The sequence below is a fragment of the Anopheles arabiensis genome, chromosome X (assembly GCF_016920715.1).
Source record: "Anopheles arabiensis isolate DONGOLA chromosome X, AaraD3, whole genome shotgun sequence".
Classification (NCBI taxonomy): Eukaryota; Metazoa; Arthropoda; class Insecta; order Diptera; family Culicidae; genus Anopheles; species Anopheles arabiensis.
Genome location: NC_053519.1, coordinates 25,953,266 through 25,953,541, shown reverse-complemented (window position 1 = coordinate 25,953,541; position 276 = coordinate 25,953,266).

Here is a 276-nt window from a genome sequence, read left to right as displayed (position 1 = left end):
AGTCGCTGAGGCTGCTCAGCCAGATCCAGCAGCCAGCCCGCCCGAGGACATGGCGGAGGCAGAGCGGAGATTGCTGAGGCGACGAGAGGTGCGCAACCGCAGCGCCCGGCGAATGCGGCAGCGGCGTCGGCAGGAGCGGCTCGGCGAGAACGAGGTCGTTCCGGCAATCATGGCATGCGCAGCGGCCAACGACGCAGCGGCCAATGACGCAGTGGAGCCGACAGGGGAGGTCGAGGAGGAGGAGGCCAGCCCTCCAGCACCAACAATCCCCCCGCG